General features: G+C 60.0%; 1 long non-coding RNA gene across 1 annotated transcript; it reads left to right on the forward strand.

Annotated features, from left to right (window-relative positions):
- Positions 1-441: 441 nt before the first annotated feature.
- Positions 442-6,240, forward strand: LOC135186908 (uncharacterized). Its single transcript, XR_010307143.1, has 3 exons — positions 442-522; positions 1,120-1,249; positions 6,094-6,240. It is a non-coding gene; the product is annotated as an uncharacterized LOC135186908 (long non-coding RNA).
- Positions 6,241-6,752: the final 512 nt, after the last annotated feature.

The raw sequence follows: 6,752 nt of genomic DNA on the forward strand, positions 1-6,752 counted from the left end.
CTTGGTTAGCTGCTCCCCTCTGGCGTTGCCCTCTCGCTGAGGTCCCCCCAGCTGCAGCAGAGCCCGGAGCAGGTAAGCAGAGTTCCTTATCTCTGGTGGGAGCAGAGAGGTGCACACAGACCCGGGAAGGGTCAGGGCTGCTGGGAAGGGAGAAGGCCCTTCCAGGCAACAAAGCCCTTCTCTTTGAGGTCTCCATAGCAACAGGATGGAGCATCAGAGGCTGGCAGGCTGAGGGGGGCTGGCAGGCTGAGGGGGCACCATTCTTTCCCCATCACACTCCTTCCACTTCATTAGCCTCTTTATCAAGTGCCCCTGGGCTGGGCTGGGGCTTTTGTGTGTGTTGGGGAGCAGAGCAGATGACTCAAAAGCCTGCTGACCTGCCGGGGGGCTTGGGGAGTCCCCTGTGGGAGTTGCATCCTCTTCCTTTGCCTTCCTCCCTCTGCAGACAGCCCCCTGTGACCTCCTGGGCAGAGCCCCTGGGACTGGACAGGTCTGAAGCAGTTCTGCACAAGGACAGAAGAAGTGAGTGGGGGTGTGAGGGCTCTGAGAAGGTCCTTCCCTGGCACTGGGGTGTCAGGACCCCAGCTGCTAGAGCTGTGCACCTGCAGGGAAGGAACTTCTCAGAGCCCCTTGGCAAGCCCAAGCCAAACAGGAGAGGATAAATGCCAAGAGATTGTGTGGGGGATGAGGGCAGGGCTGAGGAAGGAACGAGGATGGGGCAGAGGGAGGTGTTCCTCAGTCTTGGCAGTGCCCAAGTTCCCCATGGCAGAGCACAGTCAGCACAGGAAAGCTCTTTAGACTCATAGAGTCACAGAATGGGTCAGGTTGGAAGGGAGCTCAAAGCTCAGCCAGTTCCAACCCCCCAACATAGGCAGGGACACCTCCCACTGGAACAGGTTGCTCAAGGCCCCAGGGCCTGTTCCTCAGGGCTGCTGAGGAACTCCACCACCTCCCTGGGCAACCTGTGCCATTCCCTGCCCACTGCCACTGCAGGGAGGTTGGAGGAGCTGCTCTCTGAGTTCCCTGCTGAGCTGGACTGTGCCAGGATTCCCTGGGCACCAGGGCACTGCTACTGCCTGCAGCTCCTCAGATGAGCCTCTGAATTTTCTCTTCTTCCAGGCAGCCACCAAGTGCCAGTCTGCAGCTGAGCCTGGGCAGGTTCCGCTCCCTGAGCACCCAGCTGGGCACCTCAGCACAGCAGTGCCTTGGCAGTGCATGGGCTGGGCAAGGAGGAGGCTTGCTAGGATGGGTGAGTGATGAGGCCAAAGCCGTTTGCATCAGAGCTTGTGGAGAGCTTTGAACTTGGACGCCCTGAGGCTGTGCTGCTTGATTTACAGGGCGGGGCGGGGGGAGTGGATCCATTAGGAGGGGAGGGGGAGCAAAGAAAGCAGCTCTGCATTTATACTGGAGCCAGGTTATGAACATCCCAGTCCAGCTGCTGCAGTCCTCAGGGGAGTCATCCTGGAGGGGGAAATCCCATTAAATCATAATGGGGCTCTTAAGTAGCTCCCTCTGATGAATTTGTGGCACTCTCCAAGTCCCATATCTCCCAATGTGCAGAGCAGGGGAATGAGGTTAAGTGACTTAGCCAAGGTCAGGTAGCAAATCAATAAGCACTGCAGCCTGTGCAGGCAGCACTGCACCCTCCTGGGGTCTGCCTCTGGTTTCAGCAAGCCCCAGCCAGCACCTTCCCCATGGGAACAGTCTTCCCCACCAGCCATGGAATCCTGTGGGCTGGAAAAGCCCTTCCCAGGTCATCCAGTCCAACCAGTCTCTACTTCTGCCCAGGCTGGGGCTAACTCATGGCCCCCAGCACCACATCAAAGAATCACAGAAGTCTTTGGGTGGGAAAAGGCCTCTGAGCTCATCCAGTCCAACCTTCAACCCAGCCCCTCCATGGCCACAGGGTTCTGGCACACCTCCAGGGATGGGCACTCAGCCACCTCCCTGGGCAGCCTGTGCCAGGCTTTGAGTTTCTTCTGATGTCCAACCTAAACCTCCCTTGGGGCAACTTAAAGCCATTTCCTCTTGTCCTGTCACTTGTAACTAGGGACCAGAGCCCAACCCCCCCTTAGCTGCAGCCTCCTCTCAGGTTGCTGCAGAGAGCAATGAGCTCTGCCCTCAGCCTGCTCTGCTCCACACTGCACACCCCCAGCTCCCTCAGCTACTGCTCCCCAGCCCTGCTTTCCAGACCCTGCCCCAGCTTCACTGCCTTTCTCTGGACCTGCTCCAGCCCTTCAGTGTCCTTCTTGCAGTGAGGGGCCCAGAACTGATCTCTTTACTCAAGGAGTGGCCTCAGCAGTGCTGGGTCCAGGGGGATGATCCCTGTCCTACTCCTTCTGCCCATCTCTTCAGTGGAGATCTCCCTCCCCTAGTGCTGGTGCTGCAGCCCCAGGGTGTGGAGTGCTGGGGGATGCTGTGGAACAGCTGCATCTGTGTCCAGAGCTGTAGCAGCTGGTAAGAGGTTTCTGCCTCCCTGCTTGCACCTGCAGCTCCCTGCGCGGCGACCTCCACCGCCCCCCTGCGAGACCCCCACCGCCCCTGGGGTGACCTCCACTGCCCCCTGTGAGCAGCTGGGCTGAAGGGCACTGGCAGAGTCCTCCACGTGCTGGTGTCTTGCCCCTGTGCCCAGGTGAGGAGGCCTGGGGGGGGTCAGGTGGGAGCAGCTCCCTCTGTGCTGCCGCAGCTCTGCTGCCCTCCTGGCCCTAAGCAAGGTCTCCTGCTCCCGGGTAAGCCTCGCTGGCACAGCCTGGGGGCACTCCGGTGGTCTCCCACCGCAGCCTGGGCCGCGCTGCTGAGCTGTCCCTGACGGGTGGGTGCAGAGATGCGGAGGCTTGGCTGCCTGCTGCTGCTCCTGCTGTCCCGGCGTGTCCCAGCGCCTCTGCTTTGCCGGGGCACGGCAGGCTGCAGCCTGACTCCCTCTGCTGCCCCTGGCAAGGTGCTCCGGGTGCTCTGCCCGCTGTGGCACTGGCCCGGGAAGGCAGCAGGAGCAGCTCTCCTGCGGATGCTCTGGTGCTGGCACAGGAGCAGCTTTCCTCTGGAGGCAGGAGATTGTTGCCTGTGCAAGGGTCAGGGCCTCTGCCAGCATCTCCCAGCAGTCCCAGCTCCCAGCCTCCTCTGCCTCCCCAGAGCTTGACTTTATCATCTGTGCTCCTGCCCCAGGCTCGTGGGGGGCACGGTGCTGGTGCTGGGGGGGTTCGTGTGGCTCCCTGGATTCCAGCCTGCTTCCCGCGGAGCAGGGAGCACTCGGAGCGGTGCTGCTGGCTGGGCAGAGCAGCTGTTTGCCGTCTCAGTGGAGCTGTGAGGTGTGTTTGTGCAGGCACTGCCCCCGGGGCCCCGGGAGGATGTTTTATTAGATGGTTCACGAGTCCTGATAATCCCTGGGCCTCTGCAGGAGCTCTGCGTGCAGCTGTGCTGCTGTGCTGTGTGGGCTGGGGTTGGAACCTGAGGGTGGATGATCTTCTCTCTGCTTTAGCTCAGCCTCACCTCTCCCCTCCCGGCTGTTTCCAGCTGTCAGGCAGGAGTTGGTCCTTGTGTTCCACTCCTCAACCCGCCCGTGGGGACTCGAGACAGAGCACAGCAGCAGCAGAGGGGATCCCAAGTGCTGGCTCCACCTGGCTGTGCTCCTGGGTGACCTGCCTGGGGTCACCCTGCTGGGGCAGGGGGCTGGGCTGGATGCCCTCCAGAGGTCCTGTCCCAGCGCTGCCCTGCAGTGATTCTTCCTTTTCCCACGGGGAGCTGAGGCAGTTCCGTTGCTGAGCAGAGCCTCTCCCGGGGCCACCCACGCAGGGACAGAGGTTGGGGCTCCTGCCCCAGCAGCAGCTTCCCCTCTTTGCTTGGCTTTTCTCGCCTGCCACATTGAAACCTCTCTGCTTTCATGTACCTGCCGGAGCCAGCTTGCTTCTGACACTGACTTCAGTCTGCAAACATGAAAGAAGAGAGAGTCAGGCCAGAAAGATTTGGAGGCTTTCTTCTCCCTCCACACCTGCTGTTCTCGCCCGTCAGGCACTTCCTAAGGGTAGAGTTCTCCAAGTTCCCACTCATTACCCTGTCTATCAGCATAATGTGGCACTGTTACCCTCCCCGTGGGGAAGCTATCTGCTGCAGCAGCCTGTAAAACAAAAGCTGGATTGATCCTTCTTCCCCTGCTGCCCCTCCCCAGAGCCACACGCTGCTCCTCGCACGGCAAGCCTGAAAGGCTGCGTCGGAGGGGAGCTCACTTCTGCAGCCAGACTGGAGCAGGGCAGCAGCTGAAGCTGCCAGGCAGGGCAGGGCCACACCAAATCAAAGGGCTGCGAGGATGCTGCTGGGGACGTCACAGCCAGGGAACAGGATGGAGGCAAGGAAGGAGGGAACCGAGGTAGAGGGAGGGGACTGGTGTGAAGCAGGCTTCCCAGGCAGGGAAGCAGCAGCTGGAGAGCTCAGACCGCAAGGTTCAAAGGGGTCAGGCAGAAAATGCTCTCAGCTGTGCCTTAAACGAGGGCAGTGATGGGGCAGTGGCTTGAGACCACTGGGTCCCAGTTCATAGCTCCAGGGAGTGGGTTGGGATGGAAGGGACCTTTGAGAGCATCCATGAAGGGACACTTCCCAACCAGCTCAGGGCCTCAACCAGCTTGGCCTGCAACATCTCCAGGGAGATGTGGGCACACAACCTCCCTGGGCAGCCTGTGCCAGGCTCTCCCCACCCACTCTCTCAAGACCACCTTCCTTCTCTCCACTCTGTCTCCCCTCTCCCAGCTCAAAGCCATTGTCCCTCATCCTGGCACTCTCAGCTCTTCTCCAAAGTCTCTCCCCAGCTCTCCTGGAGCCCTTTGGCTCCAGGATGCTCCAGGTGAATCCTTGCTACTGAGTTTCATGACCTTGCTCAGAACACTGCATGTCCTTGGGCACCAGGCTGAGGGTTGCTCTCTACAGCAACCTGAGGGGAGGCTGCAGCCAGGTGGGGGTTGGGCTCTGCTGCCCAGTTTCAGGTGATAGAAGGAGGTGGTGAAGTCATTGTCCCTGGAGGCTCCCCAGCAAAACCTGGCTGGGGCACTTAGTGCCATGGTCTGGTTGATTGGACAGGGCTGGGTGAGCTTGGAGCTCTCTGCCAACCTGCTTGATTCTGTGATTCTAAGGAGAGGAACTGGCCTGAAATTGTGCCAGAGGAGGGTTAGACTGGGGAGGAGGACAAATATCTTTGCTGCAAGAGTGGTGAGAGATTGGCACAGGCTGCCCAGGGAGGTGGTGGAGTGCCCATCCCTGGAGGGGCTCAAGAAACCTGTAGAGATGTGGTGGTGGCTGGTGGGCAGTGGTGGTGGTTGTTAGTAGCTGGTGGGCAGTGTTGGGTGCTGGTAGTGGCTGTTGGTGTTTCTCAGTTGTCGCTCTTCTGCCCGTTGGGGTTTGCTGGTGGCCGTCTGGGGCTGCTGTGCTGTGCTGGGGGCTGCTTTGCCTGCCTGCTTTAACAGTGCTATCTCTGCGTCCCCGTGTCTGTCTCTGGCTCCTCTGAGCAGCTCTGCCTGCTGTGAAGGTTGCTGGAGCTGGCACGGGGCGGCTCAGGGCTCTCTCAGCAGGCTCTGCCCCTGTCTCCTGTGCTGGCTGTAGGTCTGTTCCCTTTTGTCTCTCCTGGCAGTATCTTACTGCTTGGCCGTTTGTTTTGTGACAATTTACTGCTGGGCTTTGGGAGAGCTTCCCAGTGAATTAAGTGGGGGCAGTGGTGAATCCTGGGCTGCTTCCTTGCCTGCAGCAGCTGCTGCTGCCCCGAGCCAGACACCAGCTCCGCCGTGAATCTTCTGTCAGCACTTTGCAGTCACTGCTGCTGGCTGCTGCTGTTTGTCATTCATCCCTGGCAGCAGCTCCCCTGCCACATCCCAGCAGTGAGATCAAACATGCTCAGGTGGCTGAGCTGGGACCAGCTGGGCCCTTGGGGTGCATTCAGAGAAGGTCTCAGCCCAGAGGGCTTGGCCGGGACATGGCAGCTACGAACCCACATCCCCTAATTGCTTGAGCTGTCCTGGGAGACTGCTGGGCTGCTGCGGGAGGATGTGCTGTGTGCTGTGTGCTGCTCAGGGCTCCCACCGGAGCAGTAGTTATTGGTTCTCTGCTATCTTGCAGGCTGCTTTCTTCAGCGTTGTGTTAACTCTCTGGGGACAAAGGAAACAAAGGAAGGAAGATGCTTGCAGGAGTGATAAAACTGGAGGCTGAGTAATATCTCCTCTCTCTCTCTCTGCAGTGGTTCTTTCACAGATCAAAAATCAATTAAAGGTGAGTTTCAGCAGGAGCTCTTTAAGCAGTGTAATATTTCATTAGAGCTCGTTGCAGACTCTCTCACATTCGCAGCCGAGGTGTGAATTGCAGAATTAACCTGATGCTTTTAATCACTTCCTCCGGGGGAGCATCGCTGCGAGCTCTCTGCGCCCCGTGCGAGCTGCGCGGCCGCTGCCGGGAACAGCGGCGCGGATCTGCTGCCTCCGCAGCTGCCCCGGCAGAGCCAGGAGCCTGCAGGAGGGGGGCTGCGAGTGCGAGGCAGCCTGGCAGGGCACAGGGCTCTGGGCTGCGAGGAGATGGTGGCCAGAGAAAAGGCTGAGGGCGTAGGAGAGGGAGAGAGGGACTTGGCACAGAGCCACAGAGCGGTGGGGCTGAGGGCACCTCTGGAGGTCATCCAGCCCAGACCCCCTGCTGCAGCAGGGTCGCACAGGACGCATCCAGGTGGGTTTGGAACACCTCCTGAGGGGAGACTCCACCGCCTTCTGGGCAGCCTGCCCTGGGGCTCT

This window comes from Pogoniulus pusillus, chromosome 26 (genome assembly GCF_015220805.1).
Source record: "Pogoniulus pusillus isolate bPogPus1 chromosome 26, bPogPus1.pri, whole genome shotgun sequence".
Taxonomy (NCBI): domain Eukaryota; kingdom Metazoa; phylum Chordata; class Aves; order Piciformes; family Lybiidae; genus Pogoniulus; species Pogoniulus pusillus.